Raw genomic sequence first — 13,388 nt, 5'->3', positions numbered from 1 at the left:
AGTCTTGATGAATTAGAAAATTTTGTATCTAATTTTATATACACAATTTGATTTGAGTTAAAAAAAATAATTTTAAGTGTGCTTAAATATCTTGAGAGGTATTTTGGTGGTTAAGATATTGGTAAAATTTTAGTAATCTTATTGATTTTAAAAGTAATTAAAAAAAACAAATCAAATCAAATCATAAGATTTATTAAGACGTAATCCAAGGAAAAGTTTGAAATTAGGAAGAAAAATCATTTTATGGTATTAAAAGATTAGTGATCCTTTTAAAGTAATTTAAGTGTTCGAAATCAAATTTTATAGTATTAATTAACCACTAAAATAATTTATGTATTACGAGATTTATTTTAGTTTTATGACTATTATATTAACTTTGAGTAAAAATAGTTGTTTACTTTACTTGCTAATTGAAAAATCTTTGTTAAATGATAAGGATTGATTAAAAAAAAAGGTGAATTATTAATTTAATTGTGATAAATTTCTTGTTGTTGGATTGCTATGAGAATATTTTACATCATGATGCCAATTATTGAATTACTCATATGCATGTATATGTGATTAGGTGAATGTGAAAGTGTTTGTGTTTTAGACGTACTAAGTGTTGGGAATTTGTGAATAGTTTTAGAGTAATTGAGTGTTTAAAAGTGAAATAATTTTATATTTCTTTATTTTAATTGGTGATTCATATTGATGCAAGTGTCATTTCTATTGGCTATAACTAGTTCTAAATTACAAATAAATTATTGTGAAGATGTAATTAAGTGAATTTTTAACTTGAAGTAAGGAGTAGGAGTTGTGGCTCCGCCTTCGCATTCCTGAACCACATTAAAGTTACTTGTAATTATCCATGTTTGAATTTGAATAACTTCAGTTATAGTTCCTTAAGTAGTTGACTACATGAGTAGGAGGGACTAGCTATCCCGATGACTCATCATCAATAAAAGAGACAATGATAACTCATTATTTTGTTAGAAGCACTTTTTAATTTTATTTTTAAATAGTTAAAAAAACATGTTCATTGCTTATATTAATTGAATGAATTTAATTATTAAATATATGTTATTGGGAAATAGTATCTCTATCTCTATCTCTATCTTTATTTTTATTTTCTTTTTCCTTGATTATATATAGATTATGTTTTTATAGAGTAATTGATTGTAAATCTATTATAATGTTATTAAGTTGTTAGATGTGTTTAATATTTTAAAAAAAAAATTACTCTCTTTGTTAGACATAAGTTAAATTTGTTGACTGATTGGTGATATGATTTAGACTTTATTTTAAGGAGTAAAACTAGTAATATTTGGTTTGAAAAAAAAAATAGTTGAAATTGACAATGTACTTGAAATGTGTTTCATTTAACCAAACTAAATGAACTACGTTGTTATTGACAAAATCTATATGTTATTTTTTATATGTAAATTATAGTGAGTAACTCTATGGTATTTTATTTCATAATTGAATGATAAATATGTGTTAATTGATCTATTTTGTCATGTTATTCTATCATGCTATGTTAGTTAATTTTTACATGATGTGCTTAACTAGAGATTGAATTTCTTAAATATGTTTATAGACTAAGTTTGAATATTGAGGGTGAAATTCATTAACAAGGGGAGAATTGTAACACCCCAAATTTTATAATAAACTATTTTATTAATTAAGTACGATTTTAAATAATTAATTTAATATTAAAATTATTTTAGAATATATGATGATAAATTTTCTGACAAATTTTTGTTATATATGTGATTTTTATGGTGTTAGTTTTATAAATATTAGATTACATGAGCGATATAAATAATAAATATTATATTTTGTTATTTGATATATTTTTTAAAAAATAATAGTATTTTAGTGTAATACATATATTTTAAAGAAAAATATTTTATGTGATTTTACGTGTATATATGTGTACCCAATTAATATAATACTTTTATGTGCGCTTCATTGATGTTAAGTATACACGTAGTTATATTTCAATTATTTATAACTATTTTCTATTTTTAGTTATTTTTTTTATAAATAATTATCTTGGGATAGAATTGATATTGTGTTTGATTTCGTTTATTTTTATATACTTGTTATGACATTGTGATTTTGTATATATTTATTGTGATTCAGGAATTAATATAAAATATTGATGTTATATCTATTTATTTTATAATTTTGACTATTTTCTAATATGTTGGTATTATTATAAAGTGAGTATTTTGAGAAATAAGTATAATTGTAGAGATTATTTTGAATGTGAGAGTTTCAATTATTAGTTTTGAAATATTAATAATATTTTATTAATGAAATTGTGTTTTAAAAAATAAAATAAAATAAAACTAGTAAAACAGTTTGACCCATGTGTGAATCCTAATTGTTAATAAAATAAAAAATAAAAAAATGGAAGGGAGTTTGACGGCAGCCGTAAAACCAAAAAGAAATCCAACAACAACCTATAGTTTGACACCGATGATCGATAATTGTTCTGGAAAAGTTTCTCCGTTCTCGTCCAAATTTCAATATGTCGTTTTTATTCATTTATGTAGTCAAATAAACATATTTCCTCATATTTTTAACTATCCAAATTTCTCTCTAAAATATCTGACTTCTCCATTTCTAAAATTCCTTAGTTTGAGCCGTTCTTCTTCACCGTAAGTCCGATTTGAGTGAAACCAACGCCAAAACGACCGTGTGAAAAGTGGCTATATTATCCACTGATTGGTTTTCTGATTTATGGTAATTTTCCTTGACCGAATTTTGAATTTAGTTTTTAGAGTATCTTCTCATAATTTATTTTTAACGTTTACCCATAAACTGTCGAGTTAGATCGATTGATGGACAAAGAGTCAATGAACAAAGGTTGTTTGCTCGTGGAATCTTATTCGTGTGTGAAAGCGTCGAAATAAGGTAAGGGATGAGAGAACGTTTGAATTCATGAGTATAATATATTGTGAGATGAACGGGAAAACCGTATTTCCCAACGATTCATTCGGGACTCGCTACGTACGACAGTAGCCCTTTAAGGGATAAATTAATTAATGTGCAGATATGAAAATTGTGAGATTAAAATATAGAATAGAAATATTTGTAGGGTGTTGATTGATTTAATTTCTTTGAATTTGTGATATTGATATTATTGTGATATTGGGTGTCAAATTAAATTTATATATGTGTGATTAGATGAGTTTACGTGATGTGATAACAAAAGATTGATGTGTTGTGATAATTTTATGTAATGATGATGATGTACGATTAATAATTGTGACGTTATAAATTTGTGATAATGTTTGATTAATGATAATGATGCTATAAATTTGTGATGGGTTTATGTGATGATGATGATAGTGATGTTCTAAACCGTGATGAGAATATTTAATTAACCCCATAGTTGATGAAATAATGGTGATTTCAATTTGTGTTTGAGATGACGGTTTTAATGGAGTATCATATACCAATGAGGGGAGAAAATAAATATTGTGAATTTGTGAAGTGAAGATTATTTTGTCATCATATAGGTAGGGCTTGACGAGCCTAGTGATTTTGGGGAAGTACAACTGAATGAGCCTGATTGTGACGGTCTGCTGTCGAGCCTTAAGGCAAGATTGTTAGACCTTGGAGGTATTCGGGTGGGGAATTCCTAGGTGATTTGGAGGTAGCACTCCAAATGTCGGGAGCTACCACGCAACACACGTTTATCTCGAATGTCGCGTATATGTGTCTCGGGTTGAGTTGAGGGGATCTATGAGGACATGGCCAATTTGAATTGTTCGTCCACCGGGATGGTGGCATAGTATCAAGCCTCCTAACCAAGTACTTCAGAGTTAGAATGGTACCACATTGTGAAGTAGAGTCTAAGCTCATGCATATCATTGCATTTTCTTGTGATTGTTTTGTTGTGATTAATATGTATTATGTGTGATAATAATTTATGCGATGATTTGATGTTACAGTGAAGTGTATGGATTTTCTTTGATTTTGACTATATAATATGATGTTTTTCCTTGAAGAATGTTTGTGTAATGATACGGTTTATTGATGATTAATTGTGTGCTCCTCTTATTTATATTATACTATCAACATAATTTCAAAACTCACCTCTTTCCTTGTTTGTGTTTGACTGGTTTGGTCATGCGTTTTCGAAATGCAGTTATTACATGTTAATGAGTCTCGAAGTTCAAGTTTGGGAGAAACCCCGCTCTGATAGGTGATACCAGGAATTAAGAGTTGTAATGTGTATTTTACTTATGTTATTACAAATGACTTTTTATATGAAAACTTAGTACGAGTAAGTCTTGAGAATTAAATCATGAAATTCTAGTTAAATCAAGTTCATTGATGTTGTACTATTTTAATTGAGGAACAAAGTTGAATTGTTACATGTGTATTTAGAGAAACGTGATATCCTAAATTAGATATTAAAGTTTTTATTCTTTTTAATATATTTTTTATCCGCTGCAAGTTTTCTTCAAATAATTTAGTATATATTATTATAAATGTTATTTTGGGGTTTAGGGTGTCACAAGTGCAAGAGACCACTAGTAGAATTCAACTAATTAGGGAAAAGATGCATACAACACAAATTAGACAAAAAAGTTATGTTGACAAGAGAAGAAAACCATTGGAATTTCAAGAATAGACACATGTATTCTTAAGAGTCACTTCTAAGATTGGAGTGAGAAGGTCAATGAAAGTAAAAAAAACAAAAAAAAACTCTCATTTCATGGGTCATTTTCAAATTCTAAAGAGAGAAGGGTATGGTGCTTATCAATTAACTCTTCCTCCACATTTATATAACGTTTATAATGTCTTTCTTGTTTCTCAACCTTAGCATAAGTGTTAGATAATTCACATGTGATAGATCCCGAGTTAGTCCAATTAAAAGATAATTTAATCTTTAATCTTAGATCTATAAGCCAGAGATGGCTATCCAAGAATCAGAAGAAGATGACATATGACAATATCCAAGTCTCGTTGATGCAAATACATGTGTTTCTTTATACTACTACTACTACTACTATTACTATTACTATTACTATTACTATTACTATTATTATTACTATTACTATTACTATTACTATTACTATTAATACTCTAATTGTTATCAATAATCAATATGCTTAAAATAAGATATCATTAGTAAGTTCTTTTGTTTGTTAGAGGCTTATGTGAAATAGATAACAACAAACAATTTATTATAACAATATTTTGTTATCTAATTATCTATTATTAAGGAGTCACACAAAACCAAACAAACAATTTTAAATGAATTCAATATCTATTTATTTTATTTATAACAACCAAGAGTATAAATAGATACAAAGAAGAAAATATTGAATTAAAAACTCGAGAGAATTATGCCAACATAAAGAGGAGCAAAAATATAGTTGCAAATTAACATGTACGAAAACTTTTTTTTATCAAAGAGCGCTTGAGGTGGGTAATAATACACTTTAAACTTACATGGTACATTTGTTTTGGGAACTTGAGATGGAAAAAGAGTTAGATATTTTGAATGGTATTTTCTTATAAAATTATATTTTGTTGAAAATCTAGCTATATTAAAATTGAGATTTTATGAACTGTAATAATTGATTATGAATTGATTTATTTAATACTGTTGGTTGAATTACCATTTTTAAGATTCACTTATTATATTTTCTTGAATGATTGTTGTTATTATATATTCATATGAAATATCATATTATAAATATATATTCTTTAAAATATTGTTTTATTTTATTTTCTTGAATGATTGTTGTTATTATATATTCAAATGAAATATCATATTATAAATATATATATTCTTTAAAAGATTGTTTTATCTTATTTTCTTGAATGATTGTTGTTATTATATATTCAAATGAAATGTCATATTGTAAATATATATTCTTTAAAAGATTGTTTTAACATATTTTTCTTGAATGATTGTTATTATATATTCAAATAAAATATTATATTATAAATATCATTTTACGAATATGATTGTTAAAAATATGAATTATTTTGCTTGTATGTGTTGGAGATGAGTTTACGCTCCATATAGATGAGTTTTAAACCCCACAATGAGATGAGATTTAAACTCCGCACATATGGGTCTTGTACCCCATATATAGACGAGTTTTAAACTACATAAAGAGATGAAGTTTAAACTCCACACAGATGAGTCTTGTATCCCACATATAGATGAGTTTTAAACTCCACAAATGAGATGAAGCTTAAACTCCACACGGATGGGTCTTGTACCCCACACTAGATGAGCTGCTGCTCCACATGATGAGATAATACTCACTTCGCAGAAGTAGTATATCTCCATATAACGATGAGAGGTCATTGAATACATTGATTTATTTTCTGCAGAATAAATGTATGTAGTGGATTTATTTGATTATTGCATATGTGAATTATTGTTAAATTAATTGATGAGTTTTTATTAATTATTGAAAGTAATTGATTATTATAGAAGAATCTTAGTTATATCATATATATTTCTAAAGAATATTTTTGGAAGAACATGGGTGCCATGATCGAGTTTTTCGGTTACCGTGCTGGCTAAGAACAATACTTATTTTAAAATTATGTGTACTATTCATTGGGATTTAGTATCTCATTAAAGTGTTGCTTTCAGATATTGAGACCGTTGGGGGCGTAAAGAGTTTGAGAAGTCTCACCTCCTTTGAGAAGAGTAATTTCCTTATATTAGGTTCGTAGATCAAGAATAAGTAGACATAGTGTCTACATTGTAGTTTATTTCAGGATTAGTTATTAAATGTCTACATTTAAATAGTTTTATTATTAAGGAATTTTCAGTTGTAAGGTTTTATTTTAAGGATTTTATAATATTATTTCTTTCGAGAACTTCATTATTTATTATAGTACCTTTTACCTTATATAAATATGAAAACTTATTCGTTATTACCTCAATTGTTATACCAACGTAACTGGGTGTTACACTTTACCTCTTATCTCATATCTTAGTGGTTGCTTCACATAGACTTCTTCCTCCAATGATCCTTTGAGGAATGTTGATTTGACATTCAGCTGATGCATAGACCAGCCTTTTTAGCTGGCCATTGAGAATACCATCCTCGTTGTTTCAATTCTAGTTATTGGGGCAAACACCTCATCATAGTCCAATCCATGTTTCTACAAGAATCCCTTTGCTACAAATCTAACCTTGTACCTGGAAATCAATCCATTAGGCTTAAATTTTAGTTTATATACCTATTTTACATCAATTGGTCTCTTATTGATTGGCAGAATCATCAACTTTCAGGTCTAGTTCTTCTCTACTGCTTTGAGTTCCTCCTTCATTGCTAATCTCCATTTAGGATCACTCAAGGCCTCTTCATCACTTATTGGTTCTGATTCAGCTAGCAAAGCAAAATGTGTTAATTCTCCATCTGCATTGATGACTAAGTCAAATGTCAATTCATATGGTTACAATCTAACTGAAGGTTGCCTAATCTTTATGATATTCTCACAGGTTTAGAAGTTGGGTTATTTGGTGTCCCTGTTGGTTGGCCTTCACCCAGTTACACTGTTACTGCACTGCTAGTTGAACTGATGGAGTTGGTTGGTCTGTCTGGGATGGTTGCACTACTCAAGCTGCCTTCACTCATTTTCTAGTTCCATCCTCTTGATTCATCCACCAGTATGCCCCTGCTTATCACCACCTTTTCTTTGTTGGATCATACAACTTGTAAACTGCAGTTGCATCATAACCCCACAACACCATTTGTTTAGCCTTGTCATCAAGCTTCCTCCTGTTTTGAGCTAGCACATGTCTGAAGCACAATGAACCAAATACTCTTAGATGATTCCCACCAGGCTTTCTTCCAGTCCAAGCTTCTTCAGGTGTCATAGTGTTCAGTCTCTTGGTTGGACACCTATTCAAAATGTATACTGCTGTTGAAACTGCTTCCCTCCATAATTTGTAAGGCATTTTTCTCTCCTTCATCGTGTTTCTTGCCATATTAAGAATGGTTTTATTTCTCCTTTCTACAGCTCCATTATATTGTGGTGTATATGGTGGAGTCACTTCATGAATCATTCCTTCTTTGTCACATAATTCATGGGATTGATATTCACCACCTCCATTTGTCCTAATCACTTTAAGATTGCAACCACATTGTTTTTCTGCCATTAGCTTGAACCTTCTAAACACAACCAACACTTCACTCTTCTTCTTGATTAGATAGATCCAAGTTTTTCTTGTAAAATCATCAATGAATGATACAAATTATTGATTAACTCCTATTGAAACTTCTTCAAAATGACCACAAACATCATAGAAGATTATCTCTACCATTCTTGAAGATCGAGTTGACACTTCAGCCGTGAAAGTGTTTCTGTGTTGTTTGTCCTGACAACATTCTTTGCACATCTCCTTTGGTATTTGAATTTCTAGCACCATTTCCTTGTTCTGCAACATTTGAAGGTTTCTGAAATTCAAATGTCCAAACCTTTGATGCCACATGTAAGACCTGTAACTTATTTATAGCAAGAATTAGGGCTTATTGTCTAATTGTGTCTTCTGTTGTTTATTATTTTGTCCATTTACCATTTTCATTGTTTGTTGTTTATAAAATTGTTGTAAGTGTGTCTAGCTTGCAAATTAATCTATGAGAAATTCTTCGAATATTTCCTTGATGTTAAATGAATATGTAAATGTCTTGACATTGTTGAAATTTCAAAAAATAAATAATTCTCTATTGAGTATTTTGAAAATAGGCAACATATATGTGTTGTTTAAATTTTGATGAACTCTGAATGGTACCAAAATGTTTATATATAGACTATAATGAAAATTTGATCTCATTATATTTTTCTAAGCTAAGAAATAGAAATATCGTCAGATAAAAATTTATTCACGCAATTTTGAAAAAAAAAATTTAATTTATAGATTTATTATAAAAAAAAAATTCAGTTTTTGAAATTGTCGAATAATTTTACCACTTAAAAAAGAACCTCATAATTCAACGAAACTTTTTATTAAAGTTCTTCGATTGTTTGAGACTTAATTTATTTTAGAAATATAATTTTCTGAGCAAATAATATTAAATTTGATTATTTTAATAATCAAATTATTTTTGTTGTAATAATAACTATTGATAAATATTTTATGAGTTTTAATAGACAATTAGATTTATCTGCGAGTTGAGTTGCGTCGGGATAAATAATTTCTCAATATTTTGAGGAGAGTTATTTATTAAAAAGTTAGTAGGATATTTAATTACAAAAGTAAAACACTCTCCACCCCTCACATTATCTCACCCGATTCTGCTTTTCCTCCCTCTCTCTTTCTCTTTACGTTTTTTTTTTTTTTTGCATCAATTCTTGAGAAAGGAAGAAAAAAAAAGCTTGCGTTGATGCTTGGAAACCTTGTGAGGAAGATCGGAAAATACGGAGATAAAGAAATTTTGATGAAACTCTGACGTCAAAAGTGGAGGAGCATTAAAAGAATCTATTGATATGTTTGAAGTGGTGAGTTTTACATCTTCCTCTCCTTTTCCTATTTTCAGACATAGACTTCTTGGGTCTGTGTTTATTTTTGTGTGTTAGTACTTTAATCTTACTCATTTGCTATTATTATTATCATTTAGAAAGAAAAGAAAAACCTTACCTCTTGAAACCGTGAACTCTAAGACACGGAGGAGGGATATTTTTTTGATTTTACTTAAGTGTTTTAAGTAATATGAAATTGATGAGGTAGAATGTTTAATAAACAAGAAAAGAAATCAAAACCTCAAATTTATTTGATGAGGTTAAAATCTGTGTTTGTAATGTGAAATTTTTTATCTTTGGAGGTATTTGAGTTTTATAATGAGTTGTTTTCAAATAAATGAGTTTGAAATGACAATAAAAATTTTATTAGAGAGTTTAAGTTAGTAAAGTTAAGACTTGTTCAAGTGATTTTGTTAGGGGACTAAAACGGCAATTAAGCATTTTTTTTATAATTAAAATGACAACTGAATGTTAGGTGTTTGGGGACCAAAGTGATGTAATATAAAAAATAAACTCAAATTTGTGAAATAAAGATTTTAAAGTAAGTGAGTGAATATTGATAAAAAAAAAAATTGAATTAGTTTTCTTTAGTAATGTAACCTTGAAACAACTTTTATAATTTTTTATGTTTATATAGTTAGCTTCTTGAGTCTCGAAAATGAATTGAGATTGTTGACACCGAGTAGCGGTGGGGAGAACTCTAAATATTTTATGTTTATTTGTTGAAATTTTTAAGAAAAAGAGATAGGAACAAAAAGGTCATGGTAAATTTTTTGGAATAAGTTTTGAAATAAAGTGGGAATTCTTGTGGTTTGTTTTAATTCAAAAGTATTTGAGTGGTAGAAATTTTTTGAATTTTAAAGAAGTTATTAAAAGTTCCCTTGTGATTTTTATAGTGGTATAAATTAAAATTTCGAGTCCTTTAAAGTTTGAAACCATATGAGTTGTCGTCCTTGATTATTTAAGGTGTTTTAAACTACATTTTGATTTGAATTTTTTTTGAACCCTTTGATGAGTAAAATGGATTTTAACCAAGTGGTATATATATATAGAAAGAGAGTTCAAAATTTTGTTTAAAGGTTGGTTTTAAGTTTGCTTTGTTATTAAGGTGTTAAGATTTTATCCTTTGGATTTTTGTGAAAACAAGGTTTGCACTTTTATATATTGAACAAAATTTTTAGTCATTGATATTAAATACTTAATATTTATGAAGAGATTTAACTTTGAGAAACAAAGTTTCAAACTCCATGACTTTGAGAATATTTCATATAAAAAAATATATATAAGGTTTCAAACTTTGTATATTAACAAGGTTTGAAAGAGAAATATTCACTTTATGAACAAAGTTTCAATCTTAAGTTTTGAAGTTAAAATTTTTAATTTTAATAGTAAGGATATCAACTTTATGCTAAAATTTTAGTTTGAAAAAGTATTTAGGTATTTTGAAAAACAATGATTGATTATAATTTTGGATTTTTATATATGATTTTATTATGCATGAAGATTTTAGATGGAGACATAAAAGAAAATTGTGAACTTGGAAAATAGTTGGTGTTGATGAGAAAATGCGGTTTTTAAGTAAAAGTTTATATACAAAACATAATTAATAAAGATTAAGATTTGAAAAACATCAAATTGAAAATTCATGATTTAGAATAGTTAGAACATTGGAACTCTTAGGGTTTGAGTTTTTTTTTTTATAAGATTTCTTGATACAAATTTTCTACTAGTTTTTCAAATATTTAAGTGTTGAAATTTATGTAGTTAATTGATTTTTCACTTGAAATTTCAAATCGCGTGAGTATGTTTGTCTTTCATGGATTTTGCAAGAAAATATTTTGTCCTAAATTGTTAAAGACAAATATTTGAATTGAACTTCAATAAGTTTGAAAAATAATTTTTAGATTTTCAAAGTGTGGCATAAATGTTTTGAAATTCATTTTTGTCAAAGTACTAAACCAAAAGTTTTTTGAAGTTAGGGAACCTAAGAGAAAAGTCAAACCCTAACTGATTTGGATAGTGGCAAAACCTAGAGTTCATTTGGTGGTTGGTTGAGAAATTTGTATTGATTAAATTAATTTGTTGGTTTAAGGTACAAGAAAATTGAGAAGTGTCATTGGAATCGTCAGATAAGTTATGTTGGCGTAGCATAAGTTGCTTGTGTAATAAAGCATTGTCGAGGTAAGGACAGTTTCTAACGATATTATATATGTTTGAATGCATAGTGTGTATGTATACATGTTCTTTGTACTTGTGGTGAATAAGGGTGCCCACGATTGGTAATGTATTTGATGTGATCATGTATTCATAACTAATAACGTAAGTGTTATGAATTTTATTGACGAGAATATGTCTTGAATATGCTCTATGAAAAAGTATTAAAGATTATTAGTGTTTAATGAGTATTTAAAGGAGAGTATTTTAATAACTGCATTTACATAATGGTTGATTTGGAAGAGTCATAGCATGCTCATGCATTTCATAGTTAGTGGTGACCATGATGGGTCACAGTGTTACTTGTGACGATGATGGGCCACAGTGTTATTAGTGACTGTGATGGGCCATGGGCTGGTTCCTTGAGTTGATTGGTCTGTTTTATCCTTACGAGGATTTTGGAATCATGTAGGTCTGTTATAGACTCCACTCTAGTAAATTGTGTTGATATGTGATAGGGGCACCTCGGTAATTAGTATTGGTTTGTGAGAGGCAATACATTTATGATATACGCCCCTCGAGAAGGGTGTAGAAATTTTGGAATCATGTGCAGTGGCATATAAGCATTGCATTAGGGTGTTTTGTCACACGAGTCATGTTTGTTATATGAAGATATTTATATGCATGTTTGTTTATCACTTGATGTCATGCCATGTTATGCTTTCGTGCTTTGTATTTTCGTATGTCTGTTGTTTTTAGATCATGACCTCTACTATTATTGTGGATCGGGCTTACGCCCTAGGTTATTAGAGTTTTGAGTTGTGGTGGAATTGCAACGATGTCGTAGACGTGACATAGCGATGATTTTAGATTGGTAATCGGAAGCAGCTTGATGCCACTCGTGGATTCTCAGTACCCAATCACCCTTAGTTAGATTAATGATCATCTTATGATTTTATTTAAGAATTTTATTTATCCTCCCTTTCGTATTGCAATGTTTTTGTCGCAATGAAGTTTATGTATTTGAAACATTTGTAATTTTTTTAGTCAACGGGAATTGTCTTGTAAGTAAGTCTGTTGTGTCGAAACCATTTTGTATAATGAAACAATTATTCTCGTCATCACTTTTGGAAAAGAATTTTACAATTTAATATTTTACTCTGATTTAAATTATAGTAATGAATATTTTATCTAAAAATTTTCACTGTTGAAAATATGGGTGTTACACCGCAACCAATCTTCATTCCTGATTTCAGCAGCTAGACACTTGTTCTCACTTATCTAGGTATCAATCTTGAAGGTTCTATTTTTGGATAGTGGTGCCTTCAAGATCAATCTTCTTAAAGTATCAAACATCCTCATTTCACCATGCTCTATCTTCATAGAATACCCATTTTCAAGCAGTTGTCCAAGGCTTAGCAGATTGTTCTTCATGTTTAGCACATACAACACATCATATATGAATGATAGTTTTCCATCTCTCATTTGAATCAGTACCTTTCCTACTCCTTCTACAGTTACTAAATTATTACCTGCAACTATGATCTCCCTTTTCACCTTCTCATCAATGCTCACAAACCGATCTTTATGGTGAGTCATGTGATTTGAGCAACCTGTGTCAAGGTACCACTATTTTGGGCAGTCATCATCTGATTTTGTTGTAGCCATTAATAACACCTCATCTGATTCTATAACCTCAACTGCCATGTGAGCTCAATCATCCTCTCTTTGGA

The 13,388-nt window shown here is 28.9% G+C and overlaps 1 long non-coding RNA gene across 1 annotated transcript; it reads left to right on the top strand.

Annotated features, from left to right (window-relative positions):
• The first annotated feature begins 9,261 nt into the window (after positions 1-9,261).
• LOC101499022 (uncharacterized) lies at positions 9,262-12,886 on the top strand. Its single transcript, XR_189501.4, has 3 exons — positions 9,262-9,480; positions 11,594-11,682; positions 12,458-12,886. It is a non-coding gene; the product is annotated as an uncharacterized lncRNA (long non-coding RNA).
• Positions 12,887-13,388: the final 502 nt, after the last annotated feature.

This window comes from Cicer arietinum, chromosome 3 (assembly GCF_000331145.2).
Source record: "Cicer arietinum cultivar CDC Frontier isolate Library 1 chromosome 3, Cicar.CDCFrontier_v2.0, whole genome shotgun sequence".
Lineage (NCBI taxonomy): Eukaryota > Viridiplantae > Streptophyta > Magnoliopsida > Fabales > Fabaceae > Cicer > Cicer arietinum.
The sequence above is the reverse complement of the archived record's forward strand: the minus strand, read 5'-3'. Positions and strand labels throughout refer to the sequence as shown.